Raw genomic sequence first — 24,779 nt, 5'->3', positions numbered from 1 at the left:
CCATCATCTACCAAAAAATTAGATTCCTTATTACCAAAGCACCAAAGCAAACAGTTGCTGCCCTATATGTGTGTATTCAGAACCATCATATTTCTTCCGTGTAAGCTATGTCTATTCTTCTACGACAAATAAAGATGTTTTCCAATTCCTTCTTGCAACATCTTATAAGTGATTCTTAACCTGGATGCATATAAGAATCAATTGAGATTTGAAATCTTTCAATATCTGGGCCCTTCCCTAAGCCAATTAAATCTGAACTCCCAGGACTGGGTCCCACACAATGTTATTATTTAAAAGCTCTCTGGAAAATTCTAACATTCAGCCAGTAGAGTCACTCAGTGTTCAGCCAAGCACTTCGAGTCTGGCCCTCCAAGACTTTAAGAAAATCAACAACCTCTATACTGGTGGTTCTCAGGCTTTGCTGAACATTAGACACACAAGGGAGCTTTTTAAAATTCTGATGCCCAAGTCACACTCAAGAACAAACAAGAATCTCTGGGGCATCAGTCTTATTTTGTATGCCCCAGATAAGTCCAAAGTGTAGCGAAATTTAAGAACTGGTGCTCTATACCCCTGCAACTCAGATTGTGGCCGATGGTTCAACAACATTGGCATCACCTGGAAGCTTGTCAGGAAAGCTGAGCCTCAGGTTTATCACCTCTGCAGATGGTTTTGTCACATTAAAGTTTTAGTAGCACTGTTTCCACAAAGGGTTTCAGCCTTGGGGCTTAGAGTCTAAACTTTGAGACTTGTTATTTCGTTTATCATTTTAACTCAGTGGGGAGCACAAAGTGCCAACAGAAGAAAGTAATTCCAAAGATGTGTTTCAAAAAAGCATCGGAACTTTTCAGGAAGCTGCATGTCCCTGAAGGGATGTCATTTCATCCCTTTTGCTCTTGCTGGTTTCATCTTTGCATTTTTTGTTGTAGGTCTTTCATTTCTTTTGTTTCTGGTCTTGCACGTGTTTGGTGACTGCAAGAGGTTGAGGGAAACTATTATGCTAAGTGAGATGTGAGGGAAGTGAAAGCCTTCATGTACTTCATCTAAAAATGAAATGACACCCTAAATATAAAGTGTGAATTGCCTGGAGATGCGCTGACACCCTGAGTTGTGGGAGGAGAAGGCGGCAGCCACAGTACTCCACCTGAGCGGGACTAGCTCCGCTCCCTGCTGGAATAATGGGGTTCCCTAATGCAGAATTACACCTGAGCCTCCCCCAACACTCCAAAAGCAACTACCTCCTCATGAGGGAGGGAGTTGCTCTTAAATAAGTGTTTTAGCACAGATAGAGTCCTGATAGATAACACTTCCATTTGGGTTGAGTCATAGTCATTTAGCTTTGAAGCAGCTTTCTAGATATAATGGGTACTTGGAATTTACATTAATTCTAGGAGCATCATGGCTAAGAAATGGGTGCTGAAAATAGCTGTTAGGGAATTGCCTGAAAGTTTACAAGGGTTGCCCTTGCTTTCAGAATCTCTGCATCTCCCCAGTCACTGCCCTAATCCTGTCCCATGCACCTGTGCAACTGCTTTACACCCCGCCTCCCTTCCTGCTCCCCACTCCCAAACACACAACACACACACACCCACACACACACACACACACACACCCCTCTGTGTCTCCTTGCTAAGAGTGCTTCTCTTAGCTAATAGTGGAATGTTCGAGGGGCATAACCTGAAAGACCCGGCATAATAATGACTATAGCTAATATTTGCCGAATCCTTTCAATGTGCCAAGCACTCAATGAGCACTACTTCATTTCATTCTCATAAGAACTGTCTGAAGTTGGTATTGTTATTATCCCCCTTTTATATGTGAAAAAACTAAGTAACTGACCCAAGATCCCACAGCTGGTCAATGTCGAGCCTAGCAGGATGCAAACCCAGGCATTCTGTCCCCAGAGCCCAGGCTTATACCATTCTACACTAAAATAGCTCCCTAAATGAGGCTCTTCTGACAAAAAAAGGGACTTAAACTTGGTTTATGATGAAAGTTTTCAGCAAAAACTTTTATAATAGTACAGTGAACTTTCATGAACCTGCCACCTAGATTCATTAAAACTTTGTCTTATTTTTTTCAACCACATTTATTTCTATTGGATCATTCTAAAGTAAATTCCCCTGTAGTAGTAGGTGGAATGGTGGGCCCAAAAAATGTATGGCCATATCTGCAAGATCCAGAAAAGAAAATGTATGACCATGTCCTAATTCCCAGAACCTGTGACTATGACCTTATATGTACAAAGATGGAATGTTACCTTATTCAGAAAAAGAGTCTTTGCAAATGTAATTAACTTAAGAATCTTGAGATGAGGAGATCATCCTGGATTATCCCAGTGGGCCCTACATCCAATGACAAGTGTCCTTATAAGAGAAAGGCAGAGGGAGATCTGACACACATAGCGGAGGAGAGTCCCAGAGATGGGAGCTATGCAGCCACAAGCCAAAGAATGCCCGGAGCTAACACAGTGAGATGAATCAATTCTGTGATCTACATGGCTTCCCTGCCGACCAGATGATCAAAGAGGATTTGAGCCTAATAGGTGTTGACAAAGAAATCCTGCACTCACTTTCTGATTTTGCCAGGGCTGGACTCACTGAACTGGAGGACTGGAGCAGGGACTACCCATACCCAGGAGTCAGGCTGCACAGAGACCATGCAGCTAGTCAGGGGGAAGACAAAGGCACCCAGGCCCTCACCATATGAGAGCTTCCATCAACTTTGGAAGAAGACAGAAAGGAAAATGATACTCCCTATTTAGAAACTGCCACTGGGGTCTCTTGACTGGTCATATTACTTTTGAATGACTACTATTTCCCCTCCAGTGATTCAAAGCCAAGGAAATGTTTTCTCATCATCATGTGTCTTTCCCGTCTTTGATTTGATTTAAGTTCAGCTTCGAGCCTTTATTGAACTGATTAGCACATTAGTTTTATTATTTTTTCCATGTCCTTTTATGTTCTGGTGAGTTTATTAGGTGAGGCCAGTTTCCTTCAGAGAGTTTATTTTAAAGGCCTTTACTAGAAGGCTGGCATGTTTCCTTTTCTCATAAAGATAAGAAAACATCAACAGATACAACAAAGATAGCAGACTGTCTAGTCTGAGTTATGGAAAAAGACTCCATGTTATACTCTCCAGCGAGGTTGAGTTCAACACTTGCTGGCTTACTTTTCCCAATGCCTGGTTCACAACGGAGACAAGTAATCCCCTGGGGGGAATGGTCACGTTCCTTTGCTTACTCTGCCACTAAAGGCTGGACTGGTAGCATTTCAAAATCAAGGCTTTCTACCTGAGCTATAGGGAAGAAGAAGCTACAGTGTTCTCTTTGATAAGACATCACCAATAAGTTTAGCTGCCAGGGAAGACAGGCCATATCTAGGAATGCATGGATTATCTGTTTTAAAACAGACAGAATCTGCATTGCACTCCTAATTAGTGGCCCTTAAACTCCAAATTAATTTGCTAATATAGTTTCTAGTGCTTTTAATTTCAATAATACATGTATCCAGTGGTGTCTGATTAATACCTGTACTTAAATTCATTTTGTCTTTATCTACTCGTTCATTAATTTCTGCAGTAGTATCTTGTATGGGGGTGGCCTGGAGAAGCAATGGGGTAGAAGAAGGTGATTTTACAAAAATCCCTAAAGTCAGAAACACACAATCAGCCTGAAGACACTTCTGTCCTCACCAATGGGAAAACTGTACTGTTCTTTCACTTTGATCTATACCACCCCACCCCAGCTTCCAGGCCTCCCTACAATTCTTTTCTTAACCACTTTTCAGCTGACCTTTTATTTTGGGAAAAGATTGAACAAAGATATTAGATTATCCAGAATAAAAAGAAGACTTCCTTTCAGCTTACCAAAACTTCACAATTGAACACATCAATTATTTAGATGCTGCAAAGACTAGGTTTTTTTGAAGAGTGTTTGATTGATATTGCTTACTTATACTCACTTACTTTTTTGCTGCTGCTTATTAGCATTAAAGGAAAAGAAAACAACATTTCAAATTTTCCTGGACAGCTCTTTCTAGACATACAAGCCATTCCAAATCCACTTCTATTCCAGATTTTCTTAAATGCAACAAGGCATAGTTATGTATAGTAGATATTGATTAAAATTGGTGGGAACATAAATGAATACAAATTTAATGCTGTTCACACCTAGCATGGCCATGTAAGATGGGTCAAGTCTGGAGCAGACCTCACAGGGCCTTCCTGGAAGAGGATGACAGCTGGATGACTCCTCCAAACCCAACTTCCCTGAAATATAGAAAGCCCCATACTATCAAAATCACTAAACAGATAAATAAAAACATAAAACAAAAATATTAACAGATAAATAAATCTCTAAACAGGTAAATAAAAATATAAATAAAAGAAACATAACATAGAGTAACCATAATAGATCATGGACTCTTAATAAGAAGATATGACTCAAAAAAAAAAAAAGCCACAGGAGATGATGATGAAAAAGTATGGGAAAATGGTAAATGCAATCAAATCTGCTTAGAAATCATCTGATCAAATCCTTTCATTTTATGAGAGTCAAAGAAGCTGAGATATTTGTCCAAATTCTTAAAGATAGTTAATAGTTACTCAATTCTGTATCATGAAAACAGCCATATGCGACACTTAAAGAAATGGATGCAGCTGTCTTCCAACAAAGCTTTGTTTACAAAAACAGCCAGGAAGCCAGATTTGGTCCATCGACTGTAGTTTGCTGACCGTTGGCAGAAGTCAGGCTCATAAGGAGGAACAGTAAGAATTTTGAACTTGTACTTTAAACTCACTTATTCTCCAAACAAAGCAATTATGTTGTGTGCATTTGTGTGTGTGCATGTACATACTACACATTTGTGGAAAAGGCAAAATGAATACTCCTGTGGACCAGAAATGGTACAGAAACCTAGAACTGTGAGGTGAGCTGAAGTATATGCACTGGGTGTCATGTGCAGGAGACAGGGGCAAACAGAGCAGGTAACTGTCAGATTGTGGAGAACCCAAAGCTCTCTACGCCGTGGTGAAAGACCTGAACTGGACTCACTGCCCGAAACGGGGGGCTGTGCAGGACTTCCCTGTCCAAGAAAGGAAGGCTGAAAAAGCTGATAGTACCATCTTTGAATATGGCTTGCATAAAATATAAGCTGTGGCAAGAAGCAGCAGCAAAAGTCATTCAGAATGTTCAGGGTTTGCACAGAGCTTCCTGTTGGCTGAGTGAATGGATCCTGATATTCACAGTTCATCATAAAGCTGGAGCTCCAGGTTGTTAATTTAGGATCCAGTTCTACTTCTGAACTTAGAAACTTTATCTAGAAAACTGCTTATAGCAGAGTGTGACCAAAAAGCCCAGGACAACAAAATAACAAAAACACTTTCCATTCAAGGTGAACCTACAAACTGAAATTTATGAGCACGTTAGGAAATTTAACATTAAGAATGAAACCAACAAAACAGTGTCTCAGGAAATAAACAGATAAATTTACACATGGCAAAATATAAACAATGGAACAATCTCAATATGACTTTAAAATAAGTATATTTAAGATCCTCAAATAGATACAGAGGAAAAGAATTTTACCCAGAGAAGGAATTATGAAAATAAAGTAAATTGATACGAATCAAAAGTCAATTAGAAATCCTGGAAATGGAAAATATAGTCATTGGAAAAAAATTGTAGTAAGCAGAGTAATTTCTAGACTGAACTTAGGTAAAGGGAGAATTAGACAATTGAAAAATAGTATGGTGAAAATCACCCAGACTTTAGCACAGAGAGATTAAAAAGATGAAAAATATGAATAAGATATGAAGAAACATCCTCTAAAACAGAGGATTTACAATGTTCTCACTACAAAGAAATGATAAATATTTAAGGTAATGTATATATTAGTTAGCCAGATTTGAATGTTCCATGATGTATACATGTAATGAAATATCACAGTGTACTCTCATAAATATATACAATTATTTGTCCATTAAAAAGACAACAAAAAACTGTTAAGAGAGTTTTCAAAAAATATATAAAATTCTGACTCTCATTTTGATATAAAATGAACACCTGTTAAAGATTTTCTTTAACTCAATGAGGCAACTAGGCAGATGTTACAATGGGTTCAAAAGAGAATCCTCGAACAGATATATTTATAGATCAAGAATATTGAAATGTGTGCAAATTTTTTTTCTAGGGTAGAAGGAAGAAACAGAATTTGTATGTGTATAGACAAGAATCATTTTGTGCTGCTATCAGTCAGACAAAGTAGTAAAATAGCTCCATAGAATCAGAATCTAATAACCCCAAAAGATCTCCTCTGGAGCCTAGACAATGCATGGTTTTCCATTAAAGCCCAGCTTTTCTATCTACAACCATGACCAAATATTACCATTTGCTCATTTTAGTTTGCAGGTACATGTGTTTTTGTTATACTATTTTCTGTGTTTTCCTTTAAAAGCAATTTCAACTTTGTTAATTAAAAAATTATATCTTCACCACCCCCCAGCTCCAAAGATTCTGATTCTATAGGTCTGGAAATGGGTCTAAAGATTTGTAATTTTTAAAATTAACCCAGGTTATTCTGATATGGAGCCAGCTTGGGCATCTCTCGTTAGATGGTAACTAAAATTCTTTCCAGTTCTGAGCTTTGTAATATATGCCCTTGTTTCCTGATTTGGTGGCAGGGGTGGGATCAAGGACCAGGTTAGCTAAGGGGCTAATGAAATGCTCAAAGCCTTGACCTGGAGAAGGAAGATGCAGCAGCCCGTCCCGTGCCTAGTCTGGCAGGATGCACATATCAGATGCCAGGCATTTTTTAGTATTAATAGATAAACTTACCATTTCCCTGGAGCAGAATTGTTTCTCTTAACTCCAAGCAAAACTTTTCTCCATCACTCATGTAACTTTTCACTCATATTCCATGATAGGACCATTGTGGATGACTTGCCAGCCCTGTTTACCTGTTCCGATGATGTAGGAGGGGACAGACTTTCCGTCTCTCTACTCTCCTAAGTTTGATAAGTGGGTCTATAAAATAAACTGTCACCAGGCAGATTAATAGGAGAAAAGGTATATACATATTAATATTATTAATTTTTAATATTACATGCACAGGGGTATCACAGGAAAAAAAGTGAATACCCAAAAGAGAGCTTACATACCATCTTAATAGGGGAAAAGGAGGGAAGGATGCAGGTCACTTAGGGGACAGTAAATTATTTTTAGGAAAGATAAGTGAGTCCTTGGAAGAATAGATGGGAGACATGATGGTTTGTGACAGTTTGTCTGGGTGTGGTTGTCAAGTCCTACTCTCCTCTCCTGGGATGAGTCACTCTTCCCTGGCTGAAGAAACTCCTGGGGGAGGGGAGGATTTATGACAACGAATTCCTTTTAGAGGACCTGTCATTAGGCAGATAGAGGATGATCAGAGAAAGCCTCTTTCTGCATTTGCTGTTTTTAAAGTGCCTTCAGCTCAAAATAATCAATATACCAAAGTGGCATATTTTGGGGTGGCATGCCTAAACCCCTTCAATGATAAGCAGTCTGAGGCTGCAGTAATGCCGTAAACATCTCACAATCTCCCATTGCTCCAGGCCTAGTATTTTACACAAAAGATTGTAGAGTCTGGTAACTTCTCTGAATTGTGTGAACCATCAACCAAGACTCTAGAAACTTCCAATCCTGTATTGGAAGAGAATGAGTCTTACATTTTTTGCAAAGTTTATGGCATAGGTTAATTTCAGAAATTAATTTTATCTTTCATATTTTAAAAAAATCTTGTCACTGACACAGGTAGCTAAATCTTAAGAACAATCACAAGCCAGAGATTTGAACACAGCCAGGACTTTGCCTATCTCTCTCTTTTATCCAGCTCATCTTTGGTATCCATATTAGTCTTCTCCATAGGGTGGGAAATCTGATTATTAAAAGCTGCTGGAATTTATGTTTTTTCTTTTTCAAGTTCACAATTACTGGCAAAGTTCTCTAATTGGTCCAGCTTGGATCAGGTGACCATGCCTGGACCAATCAATTTTAGTCAGGAGTGAGGGTGAAGTCACATAAAAACATGGGTTCTTCCATCTGAACCAGGTGGTTGAAATGGGAGGAGAAACAAGGCAAAACAAGAGATATCAACCATACTTTCAAATTTCATCTTTCACCATTCCCTATTTTTTTTATTTCAGCTTATCATCATGGGGGGTACAAAAGTTCAGGCCACTTACACTGCCCATGTCCCGCTCATCCCCCCGAGTCAGAACTTCAAGCGTGTCCATTCCCTATTAAAACCAAGTTTCCTTATGCATCTTGCTTCTTTTTGCCTCTAACCCTTTCCGCCTAGACTACCCTCCTGCTTTATGTATAAGGCTTTGAGGCTTCTCTTCCAAGATACCCCTGCCTCCAATCCTCAGTTGTCAATTACTTTTGTGAAAGTATTTCCATTCCATTCCATTTTTGGTTAAATACTGCATCATGATGGTATGGTGTTGTAATTAAAATAAGGAGACCCACATTTAGGTTCTTATCCTGAGATTTGCTAGCTATGTGACTCTCTGCAAATTCCCTTACTTCTCTGGAACTCAGAGTTCCCGTCTGCAAAGTGGTTACAGTGCCTACCTTACATATACATTTTAACATCTAAGTGAAATAACACCTTAGAAATTACTTTGTAAATTACCATAAAGATAGAAGGTTTTCATATCTCAGTGCATGGTACAGGAAGGGGCTTTGATCTTGCACTGGAACATTTGATGAGACATCTCTGGAGCCAAATGTGACTGGCCTTAATGCCAGGCTTGCAACATCAGATAATGTCAGCATTACTGGGTCAAGAAGTAGTGGCACACTAATGAATAATAAGCACACAAACATGCTCAACATCATTAGTCATTAAAGAAATGTAAACAGAAACTAAGGTGAGATACCACTTTGTATCCACTTGGACAGCTATAAGAAAAAAGACAGATAATAACAAGTGCTGACTAGGATGTGTAGAAACAGGAATCCTCATATATTGCTTATCAGAATGTAAAATGGTGCAGCCACTGTAGTAAATACTTCATCAGTTAATCAAAAAGTTAAATACAAAGTTACCATGTGAACCAGCAACTCTACTCCTAGATATATACCCAAGACAAATGAAAACATATGTACACACAAAAGCTTGTACACAAATGTTCACAGTAGCATTATTTACAACAGCTAAAAAGTAGGAAACAACCTAAATGTCCAACAAGTGATAAATGGATAAACAAAATGTGGTATATCCAAACAATGGGATATTATTGTGCAAAAAAAAAGGAACGAAGTATCAATACATGCTACAACATGGATGGACCTTAAAAACATTATGCTAAGCAACAGAAGCCAGTTACAAAAGACCACATATTGTATGGTTCTATACATATAAAATGTCCAAATCTTTGAAGACAGAGAGTAGACTAGTGGTTGCCTAGGGCTGTATATGAGGGAGGGAGAATGGAGTGACTCCTAGTGGGAACAAAGCTTCTTTATGGGATGATGAAAAGTTTCTAAAATTAGGTTATGTCAGTGGCAGCACAACTCTGTAAATATTCTAAAAACCATTGAACTGTACACTTTAAATAGGTGAATTATGGTGTGTAAATTATTTCAATAAAACTGTTTTTAAAACACAAAAGGATCTCCTTCTTTAAAAGAAAAAAAAAACAGAAGTAATGCCTGTGCCGGCAAGTGGGGAGAGTAGTAATGCTCGGACGCAGAGTCAGAACCTCTGGCACCTGCTGGCAGAGCTCTTTCGCAGGTCTGCGTTCCTCTGTTTATGCACTCCCCTGGGCTGGCTTCCCTCCTACACACCTAGCAAATTCTTTTTTGTTTGTTTAATTTTTCATTCCTATTGTGTGGTGGATATCTGAAGACCACCTAGTAAATTCTTATCCCTCCTTCGAGAAATATCTTGGGTGTACACTCTCTGTAAGTTCTTCCCAAGGCCGTCTTCTCTTCCAGACTATGATGGCCACTTCCTCTTCTTCTATTCCCAAAGCACTCCACACATACCATTGTCAGAGTGTTTATATCTGGCTCATTTATTACTTTTATGGGGACATCTCCTTATTAGACTCTAACTCCCTCAATGGCAGACACAATTTCTTTAGAATTTTAATATCCCCAGCACCTGGCATGATGTCTGGTCTAGGTAGATGCTCAATGTTTGCTGAATGGATAAAAAGGGCAGATGCCCCAGATGTGGACTGAAATGCTATCTAGAAATTAAGAGCAGAGACTCAGAAACTAAGTCCAAAGCCAAAATCCCACTGGGAAAGCGGTGTGAGAAGCCCACTCACAAAGCAAGGGCTACCCAGGGAATGGGCAAAGGTGCCCAGGGAACAGGGTATCCCCATGACCAGCTGCTGGAAATGCAGTGGGCCCAACTGTGGGCAGCTGGGGGTGGCATAGTCAAAATATATGCGGTGGAGGCTGCTGGCTACTGTTATTACCCGGTTGCTTCTCTACTTTATTCAGTTGAATTGTAAAGTCCTTAAGGGCAAGAGCTATAATTTCTCTTTTAATATGTTTCCTAGATGCCCCACAAACATTTGTTGAATGAATTAATTTTACTCTAAACGTTTTCCCCTGAAAAAGAGCAAACACTCTACTTCCTTTTTGTGTGTGTGTGTGTTTGTTTGTTTTCTTTTGTCTTTGTTTTAGAGACAAGGTCTTCATCTGTCACCCAGGCTGGAGTGCAGTGGTGCAATCATGGTTCCCTGTAACCTTGACCTCCTGGGCAATCATAGTTCACTGTAACCTTGAAGTCGTGGACTCCAGGGATCCTCCCACCTCAACCTCCCAAGTAGGTAGGGCTACAAGTGCGCACCACCACATCCAGCTAATTTTTTAAAGTATTTTGTAGAGATAGAATGTCATTGTGTTTTCCAGGCTGGTCTTGAACTCCTAGTCACAAGGGATCCTCCTGCCTCAGCCTCCCAAAGTGCTGGGATTATAGGGGTGAGCCACCATGCCAGGCCCTACTTCCTTTTTGCTGTTCGTTATTCTAAATCTATCAAACAGAATTGTAAAACACAGGAAAGTGCTACCTTTCCAATTTGAGATAAATGCTGTGATTCTGACAGGAAATATTTTATCATTGAAGAACTAACTCAAATAATGAAACTAAGTGAAGGGAAAAATTGCCTCTCATTTATTTGTTCATTATTGGCTATCTTTCCCTATAACATGTAAATCCTTGAGAGCCCAGAATTTTATCTGTTTCATTCACTGAGGTATCCTATTATGTGTCTGGCACATAATAGGTACTTAGTAAACACTTTCTGTTGGAGGGAGGCAGGGAAAGAGGAAGGGAGGGACTACAGGAGAGAAGACTTTTATGTATGGAAATGTATAAACACCAGGAATTAGTGCCAGATCAATCTTACTTAACATTGTTATAAGTGATCTGAAAAAAAATGCCTGCTAGAATAAAACTTTCCACAAAGCTCTTCTGTATAGTGACATACCAAGGCAATAAGAATAAACTGTACAAGGAAATAACTTGGCCATATGAGTAGGCAGAAAAATGGCAAATAAGCTCCATGCAGACTGATGTAAGATGATAACACATTATGGGAAAATGGTACAAATGTGCCTATAAGATAATGGTTCCTAATGACGAGATCAGAACCAGGAGAGAATCTGAAGGAGTTGTTGAATGCAGCCTACTTTATGCCCAGGGGTTACTCTTCAACTTTAATGTGGTGAAAGAAATAAGTCCCACATTATTTTAATTATACAGCTCTGGACTTTGGATGGAAAGTATCTGTGAAAAATAAATAAATCTTTTTCTAATGGTTGAATCACAATCTTCCCTCCAGTCGTTCTATGTCCTTCACTCAAGCCCGTTGTGTATGGATGTGGGCCCATCTTCTTGCCAAAAAGGCAGGTGTGGCCTCAGCTCAGGTGACTCCGTCAGGGTGCTCTCTCTGGAGGAAGCACTTCTGCAGCGCTTGCTATAGTAGGCCCAGCTGCTCTGAGTAAGGTGGACCCAATACCCTTTTGGCTATGGCTAACTAGAGTCTGAACAGTATTTACTATCCATATTTTTTGCCTTTGTGCCCTGCATAAATCTAATTTACTTAAAGTTGGCTTGAGTAGGTTTCTATTTACAGTAGCCCCCCCTTAATCCATGGGGTATATGGTCCAAGACCCCGTTGGATGCCTGAAACCTCAGATAGCACAGAACCCTATACACACTGTTATTCCTCATATATACATACCTATGATAAAGTTTAGTTTATAAATCACACACAGTAAGAGATTAACAACAATGAACAATAATAAAATAGAACAATTATAACAATATGCCAGCATCAGTACTCTTGTACTCTGGGTCTATTATTAAATAAAATAAGGATGACTTGAACACAAGCACTGTGATACTGTGACAGTCGTTCTGATTGCCAAGACAGCTACTAAGTGACTAAGGGGTGGGTAGCATCTACAGCATGGACACACTGGAGAAAGGGATGATTTGCATCCCAGGCAGGACAGAACAGGATGATGGGAAATTCCATCATGCTGCTCAGAAAGGCATGCAATTTAAAACTTATGAATTGTTTCTTTCTGGAATTTTCCATTTGATATTTTTAGACCATGGTTGACTGTAAGTAAGTGAAACTGCAGAAAGTGAAAACTTGGATTGGGGGTACTAATGCATAGCAGCCAAAGAAACCCTGTATCAGTAAGAAATCTATAATATTTCAAGAGAAAAATATTTCCTCCATCCCATCCTGTATAAAAATCGATGCAAATTGATTCAACTGGTAAAAAGTCTTGGAAGCAGATTCTGGAAGGACTGAATAGTTTACCAAGTTGGAAGAGGTCTCAATCTAAATGTACCTTAGCCTATATCTGGAAAGCCTTTGTTTAGCATTCCACTTAGACATAGTGAGGTCGAGGGGAACTCCTGGCCAGCTCCTCAAACATTGCTATCCAATCCTCAGTGACAAAATAGTGTTACTTCTGTTTCAACAGACTATGATCTCCAAATCTATGCTTCTGTATGATTTTATTGTTGCTTTTTATTGTTGGTTTTCCTAGCAAATATTTATTTTGGAAAAAAAAATCATGACACCATGGTTCATTTGAATTTAGTTCTGGCCTCTGTACCTCATGAATGACAATGTAGAACTCAAGGTTGAAGAGTAACTAGGATGACTGAAGGAATTGATGCTCTTCCACACTAAGTTCATTTTGTGTTAAATTAGGATTATAAAATAGAAAAGCAATGGGTGAGAGGGGTTATTGAAACTCATGAATTCATGAATGATATATGATTTATATATGTTAACTTACTTAGTCTTCATCACAGTTTTAAAAGTACTATTATTATCTCTATTTCACACATGGAGACCTAGGCTGCTTTCAGTCTCCCAGGGGCAGGGCTGGGATTTGATTCTAGCTGGCCTGGCACCAGAGTTTATGATCTTCACTACCACACTAGATGGCCTCTGCTGCGTATTGAATCAAACTCTACTGTTGGAATACTTATAAAATGTATAGAACTCTTTGTACCAAGATGTGGCAATGCTACAAATATAAATAGGCATTACTGCTAAATTCATGAATGGTAAATCCATAATATAACATGAAAGGGCACTGGAGACGTCAGGGACCTGCACATGCTCATGAACAGGGACAATCACAATGTCTTCCCAAACCGACTTTAGAGATCCTGTTCCAGACAAACCAGAGAGATGTGGAAGCCAGTTCTGATCCAATGCAAAAATCCTCATGTGCCTATTATATGTCATAATAGCTACAGAATCTTTTAATGATCTTCAATGGGTCTTCCCACAGCTGTCCACTCCCACTGCTGGTGTGGAAAGTGTAGAATGTTCAATAGATGCTGGTCCTACTAGCCTTCTCATGCATGTATTCATGCCGGGTGGTCTCCTACCTCTTTGCTATGTAAAAGGGCATTTGAATAAGTCTTAGTTTTTAAATCCCATTTGTCCTCTAATGAATACTTTATAATCAAAATTAAAATGGTAAAATCAATTTAAAAGACCTTTTCTTTAGTAATTTTTTATTCTATAATTAAGGGCTATGCTCTTACAATTTCACATGCAGCCACAAATACAAAATTTATGGGTACCTGGGTGGGCCCTAAGGCCTCCCTTATATATAGAAAAGCTATCCTGTAACTTTAAATGTCCATTAAATGTGGGAAAGGTAAGTTTAGCAAACAAGTTTTAAAATCTCTAATTTTACATTAAGGTAAAATACTGAAAAGACTGAAATAAGCCATTGAGGTGGGGTTGGAGGGAGGGAAGAGAGCTGTTGGGAGAGATTTCACTTGGTGACTGTTGCTATAGGAACCATTTACCAACTGCTCAAGATACCAGTTCCCAAGGAAGACAGGAATAGCAAACAAAATAAAAACAACAAATGGAGAAAACAAAGAGATCTGGCACCAGAAAAAAAATGAAACACTCTTTTATGTGCATACATTTGAGAAGATGGTATTTTCTCAGGGAGGAGGACAGTGGGGGGAGTAGATGACCAAAATGTGGTGACATTTCTCTTTCAATGATCAGGTAGTATTATGCTAGACAAGAGGGAGGTCCTGACTGACTGCCACATCTTCCTCCATAGCTCACTACCACCCCAGGAGTCTATCTGGAGAATGATCACAAACCTTGACTGCAATTGCTTTTTTTCTTTTCAACTGAACTAAAGAACCACATGGTAGGTATTCAGTATGCTTGTTGACTGGCCAACCATTGTCCCACTTAGAAATTTCTTAACATTGCCTTTAAGATCAACGAGGACGGACTCATTGCAAGGGTGTGTATTTGAAATCTCAAATGAGAAAAGAACGTCATGCTCAAAGCCTGACAGCCCAGCACATTTCTTTGAAGTTATGGCTCATTTGCAATTTCTTATTCACTCAACACATGGAGCTACAATCCAAGTGAATTGTCAGGTTAAAAACTAAACTTAGCATTTTTTATTTTCCAATTAAAACATACTTTTATGCGGCTATGAAAGCACAGTAATCAAGATTGATGCCCAGGGCCTCAACCCTTCATATTTAACTAGACGCCTCATCCTAATTATTTCTGCATCCTTCTCCTCTTGGTTTCTATACCTTCTCCTGAGCTGTCCATGACCCTCCATTTGATCATTTCTAAAATGCTTGCTGCTATGTCAGATCTGACCAAGATTGAGGTAGTAGATCCACTAGGTTCCTAAACAGAAGGAAAGGTTGCAATGCTCACTAATTCACTTTTTAAAATGAATGTGTGTATCATTCTCTGTTTCCTTATTTCTCTAAGTAATCAGGGGCTCAGATTTACCAATGGACCAGATATCATTTCATGAAGATGCTGGTTGGGTTTCCCAAATATAATTCGAGGAAAAGCTAGATTGGTTCAAGGTAGGGGTTATTATCCCTAGGTGGGAGGTAAAAACCTTTGTGCCATCATTATGCATGGGCCTATACCAGGGCTAGCAAACTTGAATGCCCTTGAAGTACAGGAAGGTGACACGAATGAGTAACATCGTATGATGGAGACACTGGTGAGCTGGATAGCATAGAGCCTGTCTAAATGGACCAGGCTGGGCAAGGGTGGAGGTAGGGCAGGGAGGATGAGACCCATCAACTACTTAGCCCCAGCTGATTGATGTCATGCAGAAATATGGGTTCATGTTTGCCACATCATTCCCATTTTCAAGAGAAGACAGAAGTCTGGATGTTGACAGATTTCTTATTTTCCAAATTTCTTAACCCTAAAGTCTTTGGTTCTCTTTTCTCTCCACTCATTCTTTTGAAATGTCATTCAGGCTCATACCTTTAAACACCTGAATGTTTTGCTAATGGCTCCCAAATTCATATCTCCAGCCAGTAAACTTTCCTGAACTCTGACTTGCATATCCACTATCCTATTTGACATCTCCCCTAGATGTCCAACAGACATTGCCAGTGTAACATGGATGAAAGTGAAATCCTGGTCTTTTCTACTCAAAACCTGCTCTGCCCACAGCTTTCCCCATCTCACAATGGCAATGTTATTCTAAGGCCAGAAACTCTACATTCTTTTTTCACCTCTCTTCACATCCAGTCTGTTGCATTTACCTTTGAAACATATTCACAGTCCCACTAGTTTTTACAATTTTTGCCGATACCTCCCTAACCAGCATCATTTTTCATCTGCAGTACTTCAAAAGATTCCTAACTAGTCTTCCCGAGCCTATCCTTACCTCCTTCCTTATATATAATCTTTTTGCAACAAAGAAAGCAGAGTAATTATTTTCAAATATAAGTTAGATCATTCTCTGCTCAATAACTTGCATGGTTCTCCATCTCCATCAGAGTAAAAGTCAGCCCTTATGAAAGCTCATATGGCCCTATACCATCTGGCCCCTCCTCAATTCTCTCACCTCATTTCTTACTACCTGTTCATTTGCTCACCCCACTCCAGGCCCACTGGCCTCCTGTTATTCCTCAAACAAGCATCCACACTCCCACCTTAGAGACTTTGCACTGGCTCCTCCCTTAGCCTGGAACGTTCCTCCCTGCCCATGTTCATGCTTCCTCACCTCATGCAGAGGTTTGTCCAACTACCACCCTCAATGAGGCCTCCCCTAACCCACCCAGCTTCCTGCTAAACCCCTATTACCTTAATTTACTTTTTTTCCTTAGCTCTCACTTCCTAAGATACCACATGTTAATCATTTATTATGGTCATTATTTATTGTTTGTCTCTTCCTGCTAGAATATAGGTTCCATGAGGGCAACTTTGTTTGGTTCCTTGATGAATCCAAAGTTCCTAAAACAGTGTCTGGCACACACCCAATAGATAGTCATTGAATGAAATTTTAAATGTCAACTATTTAAACAAACCAACACACACTGTGTGCCAAACTACCCACAGGCCAAGCCTATGGAAAACCTATTGGTGCCCTGTGGTGACAAGCAGCAGAGCAGCTTTTACGTTCCTCCACTTCCAATGTCCCTGGTCCACCTGGTCTATGCAAACATCTCTTCTTCTATTCTAGATTTCAAAAGCAGATAGTACACAAAACTTAGTGTGTGGGGAGGGTTGGTTCTAGACACATTCCTGGCTTCCTCGTTGCCTCCTATTTCTTCTACTGCTCTCTGCAAACTTGCTCTATCCAGAGGACACAGCAGACTCCTCTCAACTCTTCTTTCCAAGCATTTTTTATAAAAATTCTGTATTTCTCTCACTTAAAAAAAATTGCTATTGCTACATGACAGTAAATCTTTTCAAAGGCTTTCATGGTTTCTGTATATTTGCTACCTAAGACTTCAGCAGAAAGGGCAATTATGTAGATTGTTAAAAATAAAACAAAATCAGGAATGCCATTGAAAAGGATGTAAATTTACATTTTATAAGTTCTGGACTAATTTTTTTGAAACACTCTCTGCCTCACCTCAGAACAGTTCAGTTGCTGGTTTTTGTCTAAATGAATCCAGTAGCAACAGACTCGCGTGTTCCTGCATGACCTGGAAATTCCCAAGTAATCACTTGTGAGTAGCAGATGTTTAGATAGGCTAACATGTTCTTAGGTAAATAAATCCTTTTATGATTATTGCAGAAGAGATCTGTATGCTTGGTTCAAAATTTTAGTGGAACTGCATTCTCAACAGGTGGAAATAAATACATGCAGAGCCAGGGTTGAAGCCAAGAGAAGAGAATCTGGCACCTATTTTCTAGTGACTCTATAAATATAGGCCAGGACACTGACCCCAGAATGGGTGTGGGTCACAAGGGCAGGAAGGGAATTTGCTAGTCCTCTTGTTCTCTTTTAAAGCCTTGTAAGATCAAAATACATGCCAGTTTTTAAAGAGGGCTTAGGAAAGGAAGCATTCTTAGAAAGATAAATTAAACTTACAATACTTAAAAGGATGACATTATCATGTGGTGTGTAGAAGCAAGTAGGGAAATAATATAACCTGGTATCAGTCTCATCAGCAGATATGTATTAAGTATCTCTGGGGATGAGGCAAGCAGCTGATGGGCATATGAACACATAAAGGAATGTTGGTGTGACTGCATGTATTCATGCAAATATATGGGCAGGGAACTACTAATATTACTATTCAGGTTTTGTTTTGTTGTTTGGTGTTTTGGTGTTTGGTTTCTGCTAGTCCTCTGCCCTTTCAATTTCTGCAGGGTAAATGGCTTTGAGTCCCCAATACCTTTATTGAGAGAGAGAGAGACAGAGAGACAGAGAGCGAGAGAGCAAGAGAGAGCGCAGTATTCATTAGCTTTTTCCTTCAGGCAAAACCAAGTGCCAAGTATTGTCTCTCCAATCTGATAAAGCCCTAAATCTTCCATATTGACAGGTGGCAAAAGACAAAGCCAGCAACCTCAGTTCTAAAAGACTTTCCTCTCCTTTCTTTTTTTCTTTCCTTCCTTTCTTCCTCCCCCTTGTTTCTCATTTATTTTCTGTTTTCCTCCCTCTCTGATGGCACTGTTTCACTCTTGGCTATATTTCCCTTTGTTTGAACTTTTCTGATAGTTTTTGGTTATCCACAAACCTCATGCAGTTTTGTTAAAGAAAGGCAAATTTTATTAATCACAAGAGACTGCACATACCTACGCAATTTTACTCACATCAGGAAGGAGATTAAAAAAATGTTTTAATCTAATTTTATTTAACAGGCGAACAACAACTGCAACCAAGATCATAGATCCTATGTTTTCCACAGTGAGCATATAAACTCAGTGGTCTGGGGCTCATGGTCAAAAAGATATCGTGGTTCCACACTCCTCAGATCTTTCCAATTAGAACTTGAAAGCCCGTTTTCCTCCCAGAGAAATGCCAGATGCATTCTTTTTTAATGAGCTTAGGACCAAAACTGCAATATGATCTCCTGTTTCAGGTGGAACATGGATAACAACTTAGAAAGAAAGGAGAATGGGGTCTGGAAGAGGATGTAGATTGAAGGATTACCTTAATTAAATGTAAAAGTAGGATCAGAGAGGTAGGTAGACCTTAAAGAAACACTAGTTCTGTGGTCTGAGAGACAAAGCCATGTAGGGCAGCTGTTTCCACGTTTGGAAAAAAATCAAAGTTAGTCTGAATGTTTATACAATATTTTAAAAAATAAGGTGGGCATGACAAACACCCCATGGAATACGGGCAACCCAGGATAAAAGCCTATGGAGAACTAATAGTATCTTAAATGTTTTTCATTGAGTCTATGTTCTATCCAGCTTAAACTCATAAATCAGGTTATTCTTTCCAATAATCCCCGACTCCACAGGTCCACTATATTTTCTGGGGCTTAAAACCTCAGGCTACAGGTAAATACAAATTTAATTTGAAGTTTAATACAAATGAAAGTACTTATGGTTTGCCATGGCATATTTTTTATTGTGTTTCTAGGAGTGACCAGGACTTAAAAATGTTGATGTTTGGATTAAGTAAATTATAATTCTTTCAAACAGTCAGATAATATGTAGCTATAAAAATGAATGAAAAATCCATGTACTAAGATAAAAATAGCTCCAAGATATATTAAGAGACAAAGTAAGATACGGAACAGTATGCAGAGTGTATTGACTTTTGCATAAAAATAGGTGCGAACAATATATATGTATCTATTTACTTAATGTACAAAAAGAAATACAGGAAAAACACTCAAACTAATTGGTTATTTAGGGCAGGAAGAATGAGAGGGAAATAACTGGGCTGACTGGGCACAGGGGTGAGGGGACATTTTATTGTACACAGTTTTTATACTGTTAGATCCTTTAACTATATGATTATATATGTATGTGTATCCATATATATAATTTATATGTAATTTTAAGGTTATTTATTATGCCAGACAATAAAATAAAATACAATACAGCAGTCCAAAAGAAAATGGCAGGCTCAGGAATGTATAGGGAGAATGTATAATACTGATCTGTATTTTATTTACAGGCCCTGTCATCTTGTGTCTTGCTAATATCTCAAGGGTAAGCTACCAAATGCCTACAGTTTGATCCCTAGGTAAAAGGAGAAATCAGGAAATTTCAGAAAATGCAACCACCTGATAATCTTCTTAAAGGCATTTGGAACTGCTCAGTGATCCATGAATGTCAAGGCAAACCTCTGCTATGCTTTTTCCAAGTTCCATATAAATCTCTTTATCTAAGGTAAACTTTGGGTCAATAAGAAATACCTGTGACCTTTGCATTATGCTCCTGAGTGTTAGAGGCATTATTTCACATATACTCCTAATAGCTCAGGAAATATACAGCATTTCCAATATCTTCCCATAAGCAGAGATGTTAAGGTGAGGAACAATCAGCCCTGACCATGACAGTAGCTCAGTGGTAAAGGAAAGCACACATTTGTTTTGATTCCTTGCCATAGAATTACAGAGATTCAAAGACTGTCCCCTCCTGTCCCTTTCTATATGACTTTCCCTTCAAAATATTCTCCACTCTCCATTTGCAATACCAGCTGCAGTGTCATTTAAAGCTCGTTTCTTATATACCTAGATTCCTTTCTTTTCTTCAGATGGCAAATTTACCTCCATCTGATATCTGGGGAATGCTTATCATTGGAATTATTAAATGTGCAAGCTGACACAACAAACCACCAATTTGTTATTTTGATAAAAATATTTTTGTATTTTCAGCAGATGGCTAAAAAACGTTGCCTTTGTTATACAGTCTTTGTTTTGACAAAGACAGAAAAAAAAGAAAGTAAGCTCTGGATCATTTTTCCTATGAAACTTAATCTAAAAACCAAACAATTTGGCACGTGACTTCTGAATGTGTTCCATGTCTCATTTCTAGAGCCCATTTCCCTGGCAACCTCCACCCTCTCCCAGCTGTAGAGGTCAACACAATAGACTTGTCACAGGTTTTAAGTCGGGTAACCACTTTTAATTTGGAGAAATTATTACCCGGGGAGAAAATAGGCTGGTCCTGTACTTCAAAGAAAAAAAATAGAAATCAAGATGCACACAGCCTCCCGAATTGGACTGACTCTTAATGTTGCTGTGTGTCTCATAAGCAGCTGTTCAAATAAGTAGCTGCCCGGAGGAAATGTATATTCAAATGCTTCTTGTCATTCTCCTCTCCTTGCTTCACACCTAAAAGCCAGATGCAAGCTCTTCCAAGGCTAACAAATAAATGCCTTCTGGTGGCTCATTATGGTAATTACTGGCCATATATTACTGCCATGTGAAAAGGGTTGTGAGCCAGGCCAGCCCAGGGGCATTTACAAGTGGTTTATTTGTGTTGAGCTATTAAGAATCCTCGAGTTATCAGATCAACTACTGCTCTTTGGGTTTTACAAGCAGGTTGTTCCCTAACAATTTGATCCTTCATCTGCTACCTTTGTGATATAGTTAAGCACCACTTAGGGACCTAACATGCTGCTCAGGAAAGTTACTTTACCTGTTTACCAAGAGGTTCCCAAGTCCACTGCATCCTATGAACAATTTCTGCATGACTCCTTCCCAGCGCCCTTCGCCTCCAGCCCATCCCTGCAGAGGCTGCAAAGCTTTCTCTATTCTTTGATCTTCAGTGTGGCTACACACTTCTTCGTTGGCCACAACCACCTTCTTGATGTAAATCAATGTTTATGCAACTGAGCTTTATGGGTTTCAACAATCTCAGGGGTGAATCCAGGTTATGAGTCTGAAAGTCTTATAAGTTGGGGGGAGGCCCTCTCTAAGAAAAAGAATAGAAAATTCATGAATATAAAATTAGACACAGAAATGAATTATTGGAATAAGAAACAAATTTTAAGCTGACAAATCTACAAACATCACAAAATCTAAAAAAAGAATAACGTGACTTTTAAAAATTAACTACCTGTCTCTCCTATAATGCTTCTTTTCTAACTTTGGGGGCAACAGAGTCTTTGATTGCCTCTTCATATGACAATGGTTTTATAATACTTTTATAGAGAGAAAAGAGATAATTTAGCAGCACTTATTTTAAAATTTTTTTATTACTTTAAGAAAAGTTTCTCTCAGCTTTACAACTTGTTATTGGTAATGTCATGTAAATTTTTAGAATTCTTATTAAATTTGGGAAAATGTTTATTAAATTTTTTTATACATGAGGTTTCACATTTCAGTGATTAATCTTAAATACACTTTGGATTGAAATATTAGCCAGCGGTCGTGGATGACATCATCGAAATATATCTTTCTTAATCAATTACTGGTTTTTTTTTAATCTGAATTTTTTTTTTGTTTATGTTGCTTCTCTGTATCAGAGTAATTTCTCCAAATTTCTCCATTGATTTCATTACTCCTCTTTATTGCTTTTAGTTTTGTGTTTCGTTCATTTTTTCCCCTGAATTTCCTTTTAGTTTTTTAGTACAGTTATGGATGACAAAAGTGTTACCTTTCAAAAACATTCAAATCAGGAGGACACTGAAAATAAATTCTCACTTGTTTCACTAAAGCATTATAAAAACATCTTTCCAAATTTGTTTCTCGATTTTAGGATAATTTCAAAAGTTTAAAAAAATATTTGGAAGGCACCCATGCAAGTAAATGACCGGGAAGCTTAAGCTTCCTTAGAGTCATGAAAAATCTGCTTTGGGGCCTCTACCAGATAACCCAATAGGCAAGACTCACTCCCTTGTGCATCCCTGCTCAATGCAGTCTATTGCTAAAGACATAGTTGTTATATTTAAATTTAGAAACAGGAGCTTCAAGTTAATTTTTTCAGTTGTGGGGAAGGGTGGTTCTCATATCCCCAGAATCCTCAGAGGATGAGGGACAGGGAATAAAGTGGGAAGGAGCTCCTGGTGTCCCAGGCAGGAAAATGAGAAGGAATGGCTCTTGGGGACTGTCCCCCTTTCAGCCTGGTATCTGGAACCACAAGCTTATTTACAACCTACTTCTAATGGCTGGCATTTGGTTGTTGTAGTTGCATAAACCTGCTTCACACAAGAGACACACCATTCAGCAAAGTTTTTTGTTTCTGGGTTTTTCGGTTTTTTTGTTGGCTAATATTATCTCACTGATTACAACAGCAAAATTGGAAATAATAACCTAAATATTCAAAAGTCAGGGGTTGGTTAAATACCTTCTTACAAATCCACACAACAAATGCTTGCAACATCTTAAAATGTTCCATAACAATAATATATGTATTGATTTGAAAATTGTTTATAATGTATTTTTGCATGAAACAAATGGGGTACAAAGCAATATGAATAGCAAATATCCCAGTTTTGCCTTTTAAAAAATGTCTTTATCTACACAGTAGATACGGACATATACATATCAAAGTGTTGACGGTGGTTGTGCCTGGGCAGGTTAAAAATTGTAAGATTTGAAATTCTTTTTTGTAAAAAAAAAAAAAAAAACATTTGTATCACTTAGATTTTATTTCCCTACTGACTATCTTTTATTTTGGTAATGAGAAATATTTTTAGTGTAGAAAAAAGGAGAAAATACCAGTTTGACATTGGATTTCTTTAGTCTTTCCCAATAAAATAATGATCTGACATTTAAATTTATATATGCAGTTCCATATTCATGTTAAAATGCATTTGTGAGTGGACTTAATCTATTTCTAAGAAGGATTACTCTCCAGGATTTACTATAGCGAGAGGAGACAGGTCAATCTCACATATGGCTCACTGGATTCTGCAAATTCCATCCCTGTGATTGGGGAATAGGCCAACCTACCAAAAAATTAGTTCCAGGTGGCTGTAAGAGAGATGTTTTATGCTTAATTGAATTTTTCTAGAATGTACATATATATTTAAAGGATTCTCTGGAAAAGGTTTTACTTAGTCTTTCACACTTGTATATATAATTAGGAAAGGACAATGCCCCTTAAGAAATGTAGCGTATGTGCAGATATTCTGCATTGATTCCAGTTGCCATCAAGCAATATTTGTTGTTGTGAATATAATGTCAGCCAGCACTTAGAATCTAGTAAGCTGAGAATGCACTCATTTACACAGCCTCACTCTGTCCTCCCAAGGTAATGGTTCCCAGTTCTTCACGTGCAAAAGCAGAATCTGAGGAACCTTGTTAAAATGCACATTCCAAGGCCTCACTCTCGGATATTCTGATTCAGTAGGTCTGGAATGTGACCCAGGAATGAAGAATTTGAACAGGGGACACTGCTTGGAGAAACACCATTTTAAGAAATTCTTCCTCTTTTAACAGGGAAAGTTATAGTCGAGAGCAGGGAAGAGGCTTCTCTAAATCTCCCAAGACTGTGCTATGTAGAAGGGAGATGGGAAGAATTGCTTCCGGTCCCAAGTACTTTCTTCATCCATCCTTCACCAGCTGACGGACATGTCCCCTGAATTGTATTATATAATGTGAGCCCTTTGACCAAATTAATCAATGCCTCAAAACTGGTCCTCGGGAAGTTACCAGAATCACGCTATGTGGGAAAACAATCGTTTTCCCCTCACAGAAGCTTGAAATCCTGGGAAGATGACGACTTAGGCCTCACTTAAAAACCTGCCACACTCAACCTTCTAAATCTCCCTTCCTACAGATTGCTGCCCCACGTATACATGCTTTGTCTCCGCTTGTGCTAATGGTTTTCTGTGTTCTGTTCTAGACACGTGACAGCTGGTGTCATAGTGCTGCTGAAAAATGCATTCTCTGTGCCCAGGAAGAACCTGTATAAATATTCTCAATAAATAAATAACAGTTGTCATTTTCAGAATATGACAATCTCCAGCTGCCTGTGCTTAAAGTGAGCGATGTGTCATTTATCCTAATAGATGTGAATGCGTGTATTGTACATACCAGTGAGTCACCTAATTCTTATTCACTCCAGCCTTG

At 38.7% G+C, this 24,779-nt stretch overlaps 1 long non-coding RNA gene across 1 annotated transcript; it reads left to right on the top strand.

Moving 5' to 3' along the window:
• Positions 1–14,641: 14,641 nt before the first annotated feature.
• Positions 14,642–24,607, top strand: LOC123646852. The gene is made up of 3 exons (XR_006738078.1): positions 14,642–14,716; positions 19,931–19,965; positions 24,553–24,607. It is a non-coding gene; the product is annotated as an uncharacterized LOC123646852 (long non-coding RNA).
• Positions 24,608–24,779: the final 172 nt, after the last annotated feature.

The sequence above is a fragment of the Lemur catta genome, chromosome 11 (genome assembly GCF_020740605.2).
Source record: "Lemur catta isolate mLemCat1 chromosome 11, mLemCat1.pri, whole genome shotgun sequence".
NCBI lineage: Eukaryota > Metazoa > Chordata > Mammalia > Primates > Lemuridae > Lemur > Lemur catta.
The sequence above is the reverse complement of the archived record's forward strand: the minus strand, read 5'-3'. Positions and strand labels throughout refer to the sequence as shown.